This window comes from Jaculus jaculus, chromosome 20 (genome assembly GCF_020740685.1).
Source record: "Jaculus jaculus isolate mJacJac1 chromosome 20, mJacJac1.mat.Y.cur, whole genome shotgun sequence".
Lineage (NCBI taxonomy): Eukaryota > Metazoa > Chordata > Mammalia > Rodentia > Dipodidae > Jaculus > Jaculus jaculus.
In genome coordinates, this window is record NC_059121.1 from 1,930,761 (window position 1) to 1,946,979 (window position 16,219).

The window sequence follows — 16,219 nt, forward strand, 5'->3', positions numbered from 1 at the left end:
CTGCCCCAAGGGGCGCAGCTCCTCCAGCAAGGCTTCACCTCCCCAGGGGTCCACAAAATTCTCACACAGCACCGCTCCTGGAGATCAAGCATTTAAACAGAGGAGTCGATGAGGGCTTTTCACTTTCAAACCACCACAGGTGGGTACAAGGGACCAAATTTAAATGCTCTTGCTTGTGAAGCAAACACTTTACCAACTGCCCAGCCCTCATTGGTGACTTTTGCCTCTCTCTCCCTCTCTCTCTCTCTCTCTCTCTCTCTCTCTCTCTCTCTCTCTCTCTCTCTCTCTCTCTCCCCACTGGCTTCAGAGCTCTGCTCCTTCTATCTGCTCATAGAAAAATAAACCAGGAAAAGAAATATATTTACAGAGTGTACTATAGATGCTCAGTTATTCCTGAGGTGACTGAGAATAATGTTACCTGTGGAACCGACCTCGGAGCACAATGTTTGCACCTTACATCAGGACATGCCCCCTTTAAACTTGCCTTCCCTCAGTTCCCCGAGGCAAGATTTCTAACCCATAGCATGAGCCAGAAAGCTTCACTCTCGGCCAGATGCGGACCCTCGGTGAGGCCACTCGACCCACAGCTGGCCGTGGCTCACGACCTTGTGCAGAGTTGCAGGTCACAACCTCCATGAACTTGGAGAAGAACAAAGTCCCGTTCTTCAGAACAGTCATGCCATCTTCTTGTGGGAGAAAGTGTGTCGGCTTTCCAGGACCCTTGCTCATAAATCTAACTTTTCAAAAATTTTATTTATTCATTTATTTGAGAGAGAAAGAGAGGCAGATAGAGAGGGAAAGAATGGGCACGCCAGGGCCTCCAGCCACTGCAAACAAACTCCAGATGCGTGTGTCTGTCACCTTGTGCATCTGGCTTACATGGGTACTGGGGAACTGAGCCTCGAACCAGAGTCCTTAGGTGTCACAGGCAAATGCTTAACCACTAAGCCATCTCTCCAGCCCCCTGCACTGTATCTGCCTTTCTTTCTCTCTCAAATAAGCCTGGGTCCTTAGGCTTTAGTGGACAAGAACCTTAACCTCTAAGCCATCTCCAGTTCAAGTCTAACTTTCATATTTGGAGGAGGGACGTCTAAACAGAAGTCAGTTCTCTGTTCTAGCTATCAGTCCTCAGCCACCTGTGTAGAAATCTCCCATGAATCCCCAGTGCCCCCAGCTGAGCCGTGATGAACCTTTCTTGACACTCGCCTGTGTTTTGGAGGCTGTTTCCAATGTTGGAGCAGAAGTTCCCTGTTGCTTTTAGGCTTCGTTTCTGACACATCTGAAATTTCCTGACGGTAGAACTCTCGTTCTGATCTCTTTGTTGGAGACTCTATTTCACATTCTGATCTAAGTCAGGGCCATGCCAGCAACTGATTGGGTGGAATGTGGCTTCCTCCGAAATGAAGCATGTGTTTTTCAAGAGGGCAAACATAGCATTATCTAATGATCTGATGCCTTCATTTTTTTTTACATACTTGTAAAGCCTCATTTTGGTGTCTATTAAAGTTTTAAATGCTTCCACTCAGATTTTCAAATTATGAAGCTCATCCCATATTCTGAAGGCATCTTCCAGAGGTTGATAATTTCTATGAATAGTAGATGAAAATACATTTTGAATTCATAAGAATTCCCTGCAGGAGGGAATATGTCCAACCAACTGAAATATGAATGGACAGCACCTTTATGCCATTGTTTTTTCACTCCAGGAGGGCAGCTAATTAAAATACTTTCATTTCTACTTTGGGGGCTGGAGAGATAGATTAGCTGTTAAGGTGCTTGCCTGCAAAGCCAAAGGACCCAGGTTCAATTCCCCAGGACAGTGATGCTTAAGTTGGTGGTACATTTATCTGGAGTTCATTTGCAGTGACTAGAGGCCCTGGTGCGCCCATTCTCTGTCTATATACCTCTCCCCTTTCTTGATAGATAGATAGATAGATAGATAGATAGATAGATAGATAGATAGATAGATAGATGGATGGATGGATGGATGGATGGATGGATGGATGGATGGATAGATAGATAGATAGATAGATAGATAGATAGATAGATAGATAGATAGATATGAATAAATTAAAATAAATTGCTTTTCTCAGCAAGCACCATCCCAGCAGACTGAGAGTAACTCAGAGAGCGACTGTACCTGTGGTCTGGCCTGGCACTCATGCATGTGGCAGCTAAAGGACAGGGCTGGGTACCATACTCAAGAGTGCTGTCTCTTCTGACCCTGGGTCTCTCACTGTCCTGGAACTTGCCAACCAGGCGAGAATGGCTGGCCAGCAGGCCCCAGGCGTCCTCCCCAGTGCTGGCAGTATGGGCACACACCAGCTTGCTCACCTTTGCCCATGTTTTAACTGAGTGCTTGTGCACTCATCATTCTGTTATAAAAGCTTCAGTACATATCTGTATGCTAGAACTTTGCCAGCCGGGTGTGGTGGCAGAATTTCAGCATATCACCCTTAGCTACTCAGCAAGCCTGAGGCTAGCTTTGGCTACATGAAATACTATCTGGAAAAAAGAAAAAGAAAAAGAAAAAAACCAAACTCTATCAGATACGTAGTTTGCAAATGTTTTCCACCATTCTGTGGGTCGCCTCTTACTCTCTTGATAGCAACTATGAAATACAGATGCTTTTAATTTTGAAGAAGTCCAATTTATCTCTTTTTTCATTTGTCTCTTATAATTGTGGTGTCACCTTTAAGAAACCATTGCTTAATCTAAATACGACTTATGTCCATGTTTCTTTCTAAGAGTTTTTATAATTTTAACTCTTACACTTACATATGATGCATTTTGAGTTAATTTTTATACAAGGTATAAGGTAAGGGTCCAAATACTTTCTTTTACACATAGACATCCAATTGTCCCAGCATCAAAATTTTGAAAAGACTCTCCTGTTGAACAGTCTTAATACCCTTGTCAACAAGAAATTGGCTACAATTATGAGTTTATTGTTAGACTCACAAGTCTATTCGATTAGCTTATATGTGTATTTTATTTCTTTATTTATGTATTTATTTGAGAGACAGAGAGAGGCTCCAGCCACAATATGTGTATTTTTATGTCAGTAGTATACTATTATGATCATTAGAAATTTGTAGTGTTTTTTTTTTTTTTAATTTTACTTTTAGAGAGAGAGAGAGAGAGAGGGAGAGAATTGATGGTCCAGGGCCTCAGTCCCTGCAACTAAACTCCAGATGCATGCACCACCTAGTAGGCATGCGCAGCCTTGCGCTTGCCTGACCTTTGTGCGTCTGGCTTATGTGGGACCTGGAGAGTCGAACATGGTCCTTAGGCTTCTCAGGCAAGCGCCTTACCCACTAAGTCATCTCTCCAGTCTCCTCTGTAGTAAGTTTTAAATCAGGAAATGATTTTTTCCAACTCTGTTCTTTTACATGCTTGTTTTTAAATATTCAAGAGCTCTGCACAGCCTTAACGTCATGATTCAGCTACTGGTTAAATAGACGTTTCCTTCAATGCCTGGATACAAAACCAACCAACCAATAAGCAAACAGACACCCTCCCAGCCACGGCAGGGCTGCTTGTTTGCCGGGCCGGGCCTTCCACCCCCAGTCAGGGGGTTTGGGACGCTGCCCTGGCCTTTACCTTCTACTTCTGCAGAACCTCAAGGCCAACCAGAGGGTTCCGGGCCTCCTCAGGGCGGTCCAAAGTAGGCACACGACCTGGGCACAGCTGTAATAGAACATGGCATAGCCTTCCAAAGCCCTTAGTCCTCACAGCATCTCATTCCTAAGACTTCTTCACGAGTATTTTGGTTCATTTTATTGGGCTTATTTATTGCATCAGGTAACAAGGACTAAAACATTTGTCTATAAATGTTTTTGGTAAAGCGATCCTATCCCATCAGAAGCTTCGACAGAAGAAGATAGTTCTCAGTGTGATGGGGTAGAGACCAACTTTCTAAGCAGGACTTCCAGGAGGTCCCTAAGAATATCATTTTAAAAAATATATTTAGGCTGGAGAGATGGCTTAGCAATTAAGGTGCTTGCCTACAAAGCCAAAGGACCCAGGTTCGATTCTCCAGGACCCATGTAAGCCAGATGCACAAGGGGGTGCATACGTCTAGAGTTTGTTTGTAGTGGCTAGAGGCTCTGGCACACCCATTCTCTCTCTATTTCTTTCCTCTCTCTCTCTCTCTCTCTCTCTCTCTCCTTGTAAATAAATAAATAAAAATTAAAACCAATATTTATTTGCAAGCAGAGAAAGGAGGGGAGAAAGAAAAAGAGACAGAATGGGCACGCCACGGCCTCCAGCCACTGCAGATGAACTCCAGATACATGTGCCATGGTACATCTGGCTTTATGTGGGTACTGGGGAATCAAACCCAGATCGTTAGGCTTTGCAGGCAAATGCCTTAACCACTGAGCCATCTCTCCAGCCCCCTAAGAACACTTTACATATGATGTTCTTCACTTTTGCCTTGTGATAAGGTATTGGAGGTGGGAGATGTTATTTCTAATGTTCCCCTGAGCTGCGAAATCGCACACAGGTCAAGGATAAGATAAAATGCCACCACGCTCCTTGTCCTTACTGAAATTCAGCTTCCTAGAGCTTCTAGATGGCTAAAGATTTGGTTCGTTTTCCAAAAATTTAAAAAATATTGATTGGTTTTGATAGTTTTTTCATTACTTTATGGAGGACTAGGCTTTTAGAGCCCTTTCTTACTCCCCATTCCAACACACACACACACACACTTTCTCTCAGTAACGGGCTTAAAAAAAGATTAGTGCAATCTTTTCATTTATTTATTTGCACATCTATGTGGGTGTGTGCGCACGGGCACGCCAGGGCCTCCTGCTTCTGTAATGAACACTAGGCGCTTGTGCCTCACTTTGTGTCTGGCTTTGTGCAGGACCCTTGGGAACTGATCAATGGGCTTCCTAAAAGTGCGCGGCGGGCTGATCATACACCCCAGTGCTTGCCTAACAGGCACAAGCTTCCATTCTCAGCACTGCATAAAACCGAGCATGGTAGTGCATCGTCTGTAATCTCAGCACTCTGAAGGTGGAGGGAAAAGGATCAGAAGTGCAAAGTCATTCTCAACTAAGTTCAAGGCCAGTCTGGGCTATCTAGGACCCAAGAAAGGATGGAAGGGAGGGATGGAGGGAGGGGAAGAGGGAGAGAGGAAAGGAAAGGAGAAGATGAGAATAGAGAAGAAAACCATAGTAATGAAAATTTAACTATTAATTTTCTTTTAAAATTCAAAAAAGTTCAATGGTGGATAGTTAAAATATGTTTATTTATTTATTTATTTATTTATTATTTGAGAGAGAGAGAGAAGCAGAGAGAGAGAATGGGCGCACCAGGGATCCAGCCACTGCAAACAAACTCCAGATGCACACGCCACCTCGTGCATCAGGCTTATGTGGTTCCTGGGGGAATCGAACCTTGGTCCTTTGGCTTTGCAGGCAAGGATGTTAACCGCTAAACCATCTTCTCAGCCCTCAATGGTGGATATTTAATCTCAGGAGGAAAAAAAAAGTGCAAACTTGTCATTTCCCATGCAGGCAGCATTGACGTGCTTGGTCATTTGTGTAACAGAAGCAAATATGCTAAATAACTGACAGCATTTATTTCACTTTTTAAAAATCATCTACTTTAAAAGTAGTTATTTTAGCCGGGCGTGGTGGCACATGCCTTTAATCCCAGTACTCGGGAAGCAGAGGTAGGAGGATCACTGAGTTCAAGGCCACCCTGAGTTAATTCCAGGTCAGCCTGAGCTTGAGTGAGACCCTACCTCAAAAAAAAAAAAAAGTAGTTATTTTTGGAAGATCATTACTGGGGCAGTTTAGCATGCATAGCTACAGAAAGCATGTTCACTGTATCACGCTCAGAAGTATGGCTCTTTGATGAAAAGACTTGTTCTAAATTAATGTCTCTCACTTGCTCCCACGTTCTCTTGTGAATGCTCAGAAAAGGGAGGTAATTGCTGCGGATATATTGGCTCCATTAGCAAAAGCAGATACTTGAAAACAGACCCCCGATGCCTGTGCTATATCTTTTTTTTGTTTTTGTTTTGTTTTGAGGCCAGCCCTCTAAACTGGCCTTTTCCATATGAGAACATGAAAGTGAGAGAGTGAGAAAGAGAGAGAGGGGGAAATTGGCGCACCAGGGTTTCCAGCCACTGCAATTGAACACCAGATGCACGTATATGCGACATTGCACTCTTGTGTCACCTTTACGTCTGGCTTATGTGGGATCCGGAGAGTTGAACATAAGTCCTTCCCATTCACAGGTAAGAGCCTTAACCGCTAAGCCATCTCTCCATCCGCTGTACTATATCTTCTTAATTTCTTTTGTTTTTATTTTCATTTATTTATTTGAGAGCGACAGACAGAGAGAGAAAGAGGCAGATAAAGAGAGAGAGAGAGAGAGAGAATGGATGCGCTAGGGCCTCCAGCCACTGCAAACTAACTCCAGATGCATGTGCCGCCTTGTGCATCTGGCTAACGTGGGTCCTGGGGAATCAAGCCTCGAACTGGGATCCTTAGGCATCACAGGCAAGTGCTTAACCGCTAAGCCATCTCTCCAGTGCCCCCTGCGCTGTATCTTAATGTCAGGTGCTCCTGAGTGAAAACAAGCCAACTTAACATAAAAACTGTTCCCACTTGCTTTCCATCAATTCACAGTTAAATTAAGCTTTTGGGAGCTCCTTCCACTGTGTCAGAAACATTTGACGTGGTTGTGGGTAAACACAGTTCACAAGCTTAGCGCTGCAGACGAGTGGCTTGTTTCCACAGGGATAAGTGACACGTTTTGGTAGGTCCAGCACTGTAGGCACAGCAGTGTCACTACAGGGAAGGCAGCAGAGCCCTTCGATTTGATGTGGGTGGTGTGCACGCATAGCCACTCATAAATGTGTACGGAAACCAGCTGCAGAGCCCGCTCACTCAGCAGAACACAAGCGTCAGGTGTTAAGCTGGGCTAGAGAGATGGTTTAGTGGTTAAGCGCTTGCCTGTGAACCTAAGGAACCCGGTTTGAGGCTCGATTCCCCAGGACCCACGTTAGCCAGATGCACAAGGGGACACACATGTCTGGAGTTCATTTGCAGTGGCTGGAGGCCCTGGCGCACCCATTCTCTCTCTCTCTCTATCTTCCTGTTTCTCTCTCTGTTTGTCATTCTCAAATAAATAAAAAGAAACAAAAGCAATTTAAGAAAAGAAAGATTTGCCTGGCGTGGTGGCACATGCCTTAAAATTAATTAATTAATTAATTAATTAAATAAATAAAATAAATAACCAGCTAGGTATAGTTGCACACACCTGTAATCCTAGCTATTTAAATGACTAAGGCAGGAAGATTGTAAGTTCATGGCCAGCCTAGCAACTTAGTGAAAGACTTGTTTAAAAAAAAAAAAAAAAGCAAGCAAGGACTGGAGAGATGGCTCAGTAGTTAAGGCACTTGCCTGTAAAATCTAATGACCCGAGTTGGATTCCCCAGTACCCACGTAAGCCAGATGTACAAAGTGATACATCTGGAGTTTGTTTGTATTGGCTAGAGGCCTGGCACACCCATATTTGGTCTGTATTTATTTCTCCTTCTGTATCTCTCTGCTTGCAAATAAGCAAATAGTTTTTAAATATATATATATATATATATATATATATATATATATATATATATATATATATAAACAAGAGTGGGCTGGGGAGATGGTTTTGTTCGTAAGGCATTTGCCTACAAAGCCAAAGGACCCAGGTTTATTTCCCAGGACCCACGTAAGCCAGATGCACAAGGTGGCACACGCATCTGGAGTTCATTTGCTGCATCTGGAGGCTCTGGCATGCCCATTCTCCATTCTCTCTCTTTTTCTCTTTACCTCTCTCTCCCAAAGAAATAAATAAATAAAACTAAATACAATTAAATAGCAAAACTGAAACTCAGTGGTACAGTCCAATCTTCAGTGCTGATTTTTTTTTTTTTTTTTTTCCGAGGTAGGGTCTCACTCTCTTAGCCTAGGCTGACCTGGAATTCACTTTGTAGTCTCAGGGAGACCTCAAACTCACTACAATCCTCCTACCTTTGCCACTCCCCCCCACCCCCAGTGCTGGGATTAAAGGCATGTGCCACCAAGCCCACATAGTATTTTAAAATATTTTATTTATTTGCAAGGAGAAAGAGAGAGGAGGTGGAGGGAGGGCGTGGACACGCCAGGAGCTCCCGCCACTGTACATGAACTCCAGATGCACGCACACGCCACTCTGCACATGGGCTTTCCATGGGAACTGGGGAACTGAAATCATGCCGCCAGGGTTTGCAAGCAAGCCCTTTCACCACTGAGTCATCCCTCCAGCCCCATTTTTCACGTACCTCCATATGTGCACATGGTGACAGAACTATATGATTTTTGTGACCAAGCAGGTGCAGATACAGAACCTGGAGAGATGGTTTAGTGGTTAAGCACTTGCCTGTGAAGCCTAGGGACCCACGTTAGCCAGAAGCACAAGGGGTGCACATGTCTGGAGTTCGTTTGCAGTGGCTGGAGGCCCTGGTGTGCCCATTCTCTCTCAACCTCTCTCTCTCCCTGCCTCTTTCTCTTTCTGTCTGTCGCTCTCAAATAAATAAATAAATAAACAACAATAACAACATAAAGACGTGTGAGCCCGCTTGCCTGTCTTCTCCCTTCATTCACTGCAACTGACACCCAGGCCATTAGTTGAAATCTGGAGCCTTTGGGAGAACTATTTTTTAAAGTCCACCCATGTGACCTAACATGGTACCATATAATTTTGTGAAAGAGCCCTTTAAATTTCAGCTGCATTTTGTTGGGGGGGAAATTAGCATTTAATTTTAAACAGGGAGAACATGTTCAACAACTTTGAGCCTATAAAATTAATTGCCAAAGAAAATTACTCTGGAGAGGGGTAAAGAAAGCACTCATGAAAATATTGGGAGGGGGGCTCAGCTATTTCTGCATTTCAGTATCCAAAGGTGGCATTAAGACTGTCCCCCATGTGAAGGAATTTGCTGTGAGGCTCCCATTACCTCAGGCCCTGGACAGCTTGTACCTTCCAGCCTAAACTGCTGTGGCCTGGTGAGGAAAATCAACTGAAAGCATCCACAGTTTTCAAATTTAGTAACTATAAAAAAATAAGCACACTTTAAAAATACATACCAGTAAAAATGTGTTATGCAGTTAGAAACATATTAGACTAAAATGCTGCTCAAAAATACAAGAGTATGACCTAAGAATCATTATTCCATTTTTTAAACTTCCAATAATCAATTTAAAGACTTCTGAAAGTTTTACTTTAATATTCTGATTTATGGATATACTGATTTGTATTCTCTAGAAAGTTTTTATATTTGAAAATAGATTGAATAGAACTTGTTTTTGGTAGGTCAGGTACTAGCGTGATAGAAATTTCTTAGCTCTTTGGCAGGGTTTTGGAGCTCAAAGTGGGCTTGAACTCTTGATTCTCCTGTCTCTGCCTCCTCCAGGTACTGGGACTGTAGGCACACACCACATCCTCAGCCTTGTCATTGTGTAAAAGTTATATAATTATTCCTGTCCTTGGCACCTCTTTTCCTCCAACGATATCTTGGTTGACAAAGTACATAGCTCTCATTGTACGCGTTTATCCGATTTATCATGTACTGAGACTACCTGGGCTTCTCATATGATCACAGTATATTGATACATTAAGTTATCTCTCCTATACCTTCCATTAAAAATGGTGTCAGGAAATAAAGTGCTTCAGATCCATGAAGCCAAAGTGTAGAGTCATGGAGTCCAAAAATAAAAATACAATAAAATAAATTCATGGGCTGGAGAGATGGCTTAGTGGTTAAGCGCTTGCCTGTGAAGCCTAAGGACCCCGGTTCGAGGCTCAATTCCCCAGGACCCACGTTAGCCAGATGCACAAGGGGGCACATACGTCTGGAGTTTGCAGTGGCTGGAAGCCCTGGTGTGCCCATTCTCTCTCTCTTGCTCTCTGCCTCTCTCTCTCTCTCTGTCACTCTCAAATAAATAAATAATTCAGAATGACAGCAAATTGTCCTTAGATTTAGTTAAGACAGGCAGATGTTGGCCACTGTCTGAGCAGGGCCAGGCGGCTGAAACGCCCATGCCTGTGAAATGCCAGCCTACCACCCTCCCTCCTCGGTCACTTCAGGGTGGCAAAAGGCAGGGGTGAACCTGACGCCTGAGCACACGGGTGGATAATCACCACAGCCTTTCTCGCCTAGGGTTCTGCAAGAGGATTAGATCCTGTGGAAAGTGCCTGGAGCTGCTTTTGTTGCTCTCAGTTCTCTTCAGCATGATGGGAAGTCAGAACTGCCTTCAAGGCATGGCAGAGGAAGGTCTTGACTGCCCACGGTGGGTGCTGCAGCCCTCCCGTGGTGCCCAGTGAAGGGCCCTCCGGACACTCTGCTCTGGCATGAGCGAGCTCTGACAGCCTCCGCACTCACCTTCATGCAGGCCAGGGGCTGTGTTTACACCTGTTCAGGCACGAGACTGGGGGACCCTTCCTTGGGGAGACTGAGGCAGGACAGGATAAAGAGCCACAAAGCCTGTCTCTGAAACCTGGGCTTTCCACCCACCTCTTAGTTTCCTCCCCTCCCTGGGACCAGCCTCACAGGAGACAGGCTAAGGCCAGTACCCACAAACTGAAGACAGGAGCCCCAAGGACACAGGTTGGTACCAGCTGAATTTGGTCTTACTCCTCATTCCAGCCTCTCCTTTGATGGGGAGGAGCAGGATGGAGCGTGAGTTTGTGGAGGGGAAAGTGCGGGAGCGGAGGGAATTATCATGGTCTATTGTCTGTACGCTGTCAATAAAAGGGAAAAGAAAAAGAAAATCAAACTCTGAGAGGAGCCAAAATCACGTTGGAAATTGAAGGATCGCGGCAGAAATGCTAAGTTTCAGAGGAACATTCTCCTGGAAAGCCACGGGGGCGGGTAGTGGGGGAGGATATGGAAAATAATGAGAGCAAAGTAAGAAAGCGCGAGATGAATTGAGGATCAAACGTTTTGAGGAAGATAAAACAGATGAAATAAGAAGGAAATTATTAAGAAAAGTATGTAAGAATTCCCAGGACCGTAGAACTCACATCTCCAGACATAAAAGGTTTGTGGAATACTCTCCATGAGAAAAAAAGGGGGGATTTCAAAAGATCCCTGTTAATATGTGCTGAAGTGAGGGAAAGCGGGTCATATACCAAAGGCAAGGGTATCAAAGTGACTTCTCACCAACACCAAGGAAGTGGGGCACCAAAGCAAGTCCTACAGAAATCTGAGAAAATGTCACTTCCAACCCTACACTCTTAAACCAGCCACACGACCACTTGTGATATGAAAATAAACCATATATATATATGTATATATGTATGTATGTATGTATGTATGTATATATATGTATATGTATATGACACACACACACATACATGTGGTTTTATATCTCCGGCATGCTTTCGTAAAGAGCTGAAGATTCTCTCTCCTAAGGCAAGGAAATAAATCAGGAATAAGAGACCTGGCGGCTGAAATCCAAGAGAACAGCCGCCGAGACTGGAGGCGCAGAAAGTCCGCACAGAGCAAACGCGCCGGCAGGTGGAGTGAGTGTCCGGGCCAAGCTGTGCCCTGCTCTAGGCGACACTGTAAAGTGTACACAACAGTGCCTTTTGGTTTGTGCACTGCCCTCGCCCATTTGGAGAAGGTGCGTAACCCCGCGCCGGCGTGGCCACGTGGACGACACCAACTGCCTGGCTCCTATGCAGCACAAGCTAGCCAGTGACTTGTTTCTGGCAGCAGCGAGGGCGTTCGTCAAGCGTGACGTATTTGCGTGACATGTGCCTCCCGCAGACTGAGTCACGATGTTGGCACATTACCTGTCTGACATGCAGTAAAAGAAGAAAAACAGAAAAAAAAAAAGAAGAAAAACAGCTGCTCTATAAATGTATTGGGGTAAGGTGGGACTGCGGCCTCACCTGGGTGTATCAAAGGCACATCAGGAAAACCAGATGCACGGCCTTATCGGACACAGCACACCAAGGGAACGATACAACTCTCCCACTTGGACCCCATGAAGTGGACATCTAGCGCCGTGATGGGGACAGTGGTCCCCATGAACCCATCACGCCACCACGGGTCTGTCAAGGAACTCCAGTCTGTTCCAGGGGCTTCATCTCAAATCGCTTCCTGCGGGTGATGTGGCCTACTCAATTGTAATCTGTCTGTCTGTCTGTCAGGACCTGTGGTCCATTTGTCTCGCCCCAGTCCTGCCCCTCACTTCGGCCTTTTTCTTGCTGCTCAGCTCTGACTCCGCAGCCAGCGGCACCAGCTCCTCCGGCCTCCCCCACGGCAGGGTTATCTCATCAATTACAGAAATGTGCATCGCTATCAATTTCCCAGCTTTGGTCTCTCACACCTCTTTGAAACCCTGCTTTTTAACCCTTTGTAGTCATTCTGTAGTCTACACATAAACATGGACAGATAGATAGATTGATTTACCATGTGGTGAATCAAGCATGATTTGAAAGTTGGCACTGACAATTAAAATTGGAGTAAAAGAACCTATGTTTGCTTCCAACAGGATGACCAGGGACAGCAGGATGATCTGGCAAATTGTAGCAATTGAAACTGCCATACCTTATGAATTTGTTTCTCAATAAATCCTGACATCGTGGAAAGACACGAGTGTGCTCATCTATGTTTCTGACATAATGTGCTCACAACAGTGGGTGTGATGTCTGACCTCATGAAAATTATGCAGAGAGCAAGGTTCCAGAGCAGCTGTTACTGTAAGCAGAACCAGTGAATGACCTACAGAAATGTAAGTAAGTGGAGGCTGGAGAGATGGCTCAGTGGTTAAAGGCACTTTTGCAAAGCCTGATGGCCTGGGTTCGGTTCCCAAGCTCCCATATAAACCAGATGCACAAAGTCACAGTGCATCTAGATAGAGTTCATTAGCAGAGGCAGGATGTCCTGATACACGCATATCCACTCTATGTCTGCCTGCTTCTTGCTGTCTCTATCTCTCTATAATAAATAAAATATTGTTAAAAAATAAAAACAAGTAGACTTCTAGTCAAGAAAGCAGACTCATGACTATGTGTGGTACCTTGACTAGCTGCCCCCCAACATATTCAGTAGACACTACCGCTCAGAGAAGAAGGTTTGGTCCAGCCGGGCGTGCTGGCACATGTCTTTAATCCCAGCACTAGGAAGGCAGAGGTAGGAGGATCGCCGAGTTCAAGGCCACCCTGAGAATGCAGAGTGAATTCCATCCAGGTCAGCCTAGATTAGAGTGAAACCCTACCTCAAAAAAAGGGGGGTGGCTGGAAAAATGGCTTAGTGTTTAAGGCATTTGCCTGTGAAGCCTAAGGACCCACATTCGATTCCCCAGAAACACAAGGTGGTGCATGCATCTGAAGTTCTTTTGCAGTGGCTGGAAACCCTGCTGCACCCATTCTCTCTCCCTCTCCCTCTCCCTCTCCCCCTCCCTCTCCCTCTCCCTCTCTGTCTCTCTCTCTCTCTCTGCCTTTTCCTCTCGGCTGGGGAAGGCATGGCAAAGCAGACAAGTGGACAGCTATCTGCCTGTCTCATTTCTCACATCAGCAGGGAGGAACCAGCAAGAGTGCACTGGCAAGGCAGCCTGGGTTATGAAATGCCCAGGCCTGGCCTCAGCGACCCAACCCCCCCTGCAGCAGAGCTCCACATCTCAAAGGCCCCACTAGGGGGGATCAAATATGAGGCTTCATCACAAACATGTGAGCACACTTTTAAAACATTTATTTATTTATTTGAGAGAGAGAAAGAGAGAATAGGCATGCCAGGGCCTCCAGCCACTGCAAATGAACTCCAGATGTATGTACCCCCTTGTGCATCTGGCTTATGTGGGTCCAGGGGAGTCGAACCGGGATCCTTTGGCTTTGCAGGCAAATGCCTTAACCTCTAAGCCATCTCTGCACCCCCTGAGGACATTTTTACATTCAAACCCCCACATCTAGGAACGATCGGTATCAGTGAATATGGGCAAACCAGTTCAGGACAGAGTGACTGGCTCCTGTTGTCAAGGAGGGTTAGGGTACAGATAACAAGGTGAATGCATAAAACATCAAGGACCACACAGCCTGATGGGAGGGACTAATCAGATTAACTGTGCTAATCAGATGCTTCCAGCAAATTCCATGAGGTCTTGGTTACAGGTATGTCTTGTTCCTTTTCTAAAAGCCTGGATTCTTTCTCTCTTTCTTTTTAAATTATGGAATGCTTCACAAATTTGCGGATCATCCTTGCGCAGGGGCCGTGCTAATCTTCTCTGCATCTTTCCAGTTTTAGTGCCCATGCTGCCGAGGCAAGCCTAGCCTTGATTCTTTAAATGGCAAGTGATTTGCACTTGAACAAAAGGTTCTCAAGTTCGCAATATTTATTTTATTTTGTTTTTATTTATTTATTTGATAGAAAGAGGGAGAGAGAGAGAGAGAGAGAGAGAGAGAGAGAGAGAGAGAGAGAGAGAGAATGGGCACACCAGGACATCCAGCCACTGCAAACGAACTCCAGATGCATGTGCCACCTTGTGCATCTGGCTAATGTGGGTCCTGGAGAATCGAACCTGGGTCTTTTGTCTTTGTAGGCAAATGCCTTAACCACTAAGTTATCCCTCCAGTCCGGCAATATTTTTTTAATTATTTATTCGTTAGAGAGAAAGAGGAATATGAGAGACAGAGAACAAGAGAGGAGAGCAAGTGTGTGCATGGGTACGCCAGGGCCTCATGCTACTGCAGACGACCTCCAGATTCATGCAGCACTTGGTGCATCTGTCTTTATGTGGGTACTAGGGAACTGACCTCAAGCCATGGGGCTTTACAAGGAAGTGCCTTTAACCACTGAACCATCCCTCCAGCCCCAAGGTAGCAATACTTTTTTTTAAAATTTTTTAACAGCAGGGCTCTTTTCACTGGAAGCTTCTGGTGGCGTATTTCTTTATACACATAAATGTGTTGTAGAAAGTGGGGGTGCAATTTTCTCTCCTAATTGGAGGGAGAGTGCCGTTTGTGTCTTTGGACGTCACATGCTTGTGCTCCCAATTTACTTAACTCCTCCTCCTCTATGCCTCTAGCAGATGACGGGACTTCACTTGGCTTGCGTGTGTCTGTGTGTGTCCGTGGGGTCTGTAGTTCCCCTGAGGCGTGTTGTGTCTATGGAACCCTTGATTAAGAAGCAGGGCGATGGTCCCGCTTCCACACAGTCTTGGGGGAGGCCTGTGGAGCCTGAACGTGACAGGAGCTCTTTAATGTGAAAGGAGGACATTTCCTGGAAAGGAAAGGGTGATTTGGAAAAGGCATTAGACTTCTCCTCCAGGGTGGGCCTAGCATAGCTCTTCTGGGGTGAGGGAAATGTGCTATCCTATTCAATTCCTTAGTCACAATGTGGCTACTGGGTGACTGAAATGAGACAGAAACTGAAAATTTATTTCAACTTGTTTAAGAGAGAGAGAGGACAAGGCAGATGGAGAATGGGCACACTGGGGCCTCTAGCTGCTGCAAGTGAACTCCAGATGCATGTGCCACCCTGTGCTTATGTGGGTCCTGGGGAATCATACCTGGGTCCTTTGGCTTTGTAGGCAAGTGCTTAAACTTCTAAGCCATCCCTCCAGCCCTTGACTTAGATTTAACTAGCCACATGTGGCTAGTGGCTACTAGACTGTGATGCAGGATTTCAGACTTTGGGAGGGGTCTCTCAAAGTTGTGAACCCCAATTTTGGGTTCTTATCCTGTTTTTAACAAAGAGTTGATAAAATGGACTTGACAAGGAGAAATTATGAATTATTGAGTTTATTTAGGAATGCATTATAAATCATGAGGTCTATTTAGGGGAAATTAGGATCTAGGAAAAGGCTGGAGAAATTTCACAAGACAGGATCTAGAAGCCCTGCAATATAAATAATTTAAAAATATTTAGAAAAAACACACACTCGTGGGAGGCACAGTGTCTACCCTGAGCCTTCACATGGCAGAAAGCTAAGAGATTAAGTGGTGATAGTTTAAGGAAAAATAGAAGAGGGAAAGGACCACAGCAGAGGGGGAAATTCAGATGAGAATGAGTCGTAAAGAGATTTGAGAGAGTTGTTACACCCATGGTTACCCTGAATTTAAAGAAATTATAACACATAGCAGGCCTTCGGTTTAGAGGAAGTACCCACGTGGTAGATCCAAAGTTTAGAGGAGTGCACTCATGGCAGACTCAGAGATCCAAGATGAA

The 16,219-nt window shown here is 45.0% G+C and overlaps 1 non-coding gene across 1 annotated transcript; it reads right to left on the minus strand.

Annotated features, from left to right (window-relative positions):
* Positions 1-14,213: 14,213 nt before the first annotated feature.
* LOC123456334 lies at positions 14,214-14,320 on the minus strand. The gene has a single exon (XR_006634470.1). It is a non-coding gene; the product is annotated as a U6 spliceosomal RNA (small nuclear RNA).
* Between the last annotated feature and the right edge of the window lie 1,899 nt (positions 14,321-16,219).